This window comes from Neophocaena asiaeorientalis, unplaced genomic scaffold (genome assembly GCF_003031525.2).
Source record: "Neophocaena asiaeorientalis asiaeorientalis breed wild unplaced genomic scaffold, Neophocaena_asiaeorientalis_V1.1 scaffold109, whole genome shotgun sequence".
In the NCBI taxonomy this organism is placed as follows: Eukaryota; Metazoa; Chordata; class Mammalia; order Artiodactyla; family Phocoenidae; genus Neophocaena; species Neophocaena asiaeorientalis.
Window position 1 is genome coordinate 379,167 of NW_020173946.1, and position 1,872 is coordinate 381,038.

At 38.4% G+C, this 1,872-nt stretch overlaps 1 pseudogene; it reads right to left on the reverse strand.

Moving 5' to 3' along the window:
• Positions 1 to 678: 678 nt before the first annotated feature.
• LOC112404731 (60S ribosomal protein L23-like) lies at positions 679 to 1,101 on the reverse strand (annotated as a pseudogene).
• Positions 1,102 to 1,872: the final 771 nt, after the last annotated feature.

The window sequence follows — 1,872 nt, forward strand, 5'->3', positions numbered from 1 at the left end:
AAAAAGAAGCAAACAGCAAACGTTTTACGTCATATATAATGTGATGTAATTTTTTTGTTTTTTGCTGCACCACGTGGCGTGCAGAATCCTGGTTCTCTGACCAGGGATCGAACCCTCACCCCTTGCGATGGAAGCATGGAGTCTTAACCAATGGACTGTCAGGGAAGTCCCCCTTTGCCATGTATTTATTGCAGGTGTTCTTTGTGCCAGGCATTGTGCTGCAGGAGTGTCCTCAGGTGTGCTTGAACTCCAGAAGCATAGGCTTAGAGCATAGATAAATTATAGTACTCCTTCAATCTGCATTCAAGGAGGATCTGCCTTCTCCAGTATATTGACTTTCCTAGTTCCTTTGGAAGGTGAACTCTCATTGAGATGCCATTAAACATCTGAATATACATTTAAGCGTCCATGTTCTTATTGAATACACATCAAGAAACCATCTGATGACTTGTGTTCTGATTCACGTGTTTTACACGCTTGAGTATTTTGGTCAGTGTGGTAATGTTACTCATTATAAATTAATAAACTGATATTCTGATTGACTCACCAGTCTGCAAATTGTGTTAATGTGAGATCACTTCTGAGAAATGATGACATTCTTTCTGATTCTTTTTTTTCTTTTTTGGAGCAAATAATTTTTATTATTATTTTTTTTTCTTTTACAAATGCACCGAAGAGTCATGCAATGCTGCCAGCATCGGATGTAATCCTGGGCCACAAGTCTGCACATTCCCTTGCAACTGGTCCTGTGATGGCAGAACCTTTCATCTCGCCTTTATTGTTTACTATGACCCCCGCATTATCTTCAAAATAAAGAAACACACCACCTTTTCTCCGGTATCACTTTCCTTGTCGAATTACCACTGCTGGATGTACCTTCTTTCTGAGCTCTGGTTTGCCTTTCTTGACTGTGGCCATCATCATGTCACTCACACCAGCAGCAGGAAGTCTACTCAGTCGTCCCTTGATCCCCTTCACAGAGATGATATACAGATTTTTGGCTCCTGTGTTGTCAGCACAATTGATCACGGCTCCAACCGGAAGACCCAAGGAAATCTGGAATTTTGCACCAGAGGACCCACCACATCCTCGCTTCGACATCTTGAACGCCCTCTTTCTGATTCTTGATGTACAAATTACTTGCCTAAGGAATAGCCTCCGGAATTTGTTGAGTTTACCAAAATAATGTTACCTTTTGAGTTCTACTGGTGCCTGGTTGGTTTGCATGGACTTTCTTTGAAAATACAGTATAATCAAATTTCCAGACAAGTCACAGTTCCTACAACGGGTAAAGAAAAATAAAGAACCAATACTGTTCTTAGATTTGAAAATATTAGCAATAGTGGTTCTATTCTCACTGGACATTTTGAGATTCATTCACAACACTTTGAGTTTCACCCATGCTGATGTACTTAGCTCTGATTCATTCTGTTTTCTCTGCTGTACATATTCATATAGCAGAATGAACTTATGAATATACCACAATTTTTCATGTATCCATTCTATTGTTAGTAGACATTCTGTTGCTTTCAGTTGACTTGCTTTTACAAAACATGCTGCTTGAACACTCTTGATCATGCCTCTCAGTGCACGTGTGGATTCAAAGGTTTCTTTAAAAAATCTAGGTTTGAAACCGCTGTGCCAGATTGGATACAAATATTCAAATTTACTAGGTTATTTTCAAGTGTTTATACCATTCTTAGTGGATTTTGAGGCCAAAAATGAATCAATAAATGCTACAATTCATAGTAAGTTAGTAAACATGAAGTTTACAAAAGAAACTTTTGAACAGGTTTTCAGGCAAAAATGATGGGAAGCTCTGTAATTTAGGACAAATAGAATCTGTATTTTATTGATTTTGTACAAGTAAAA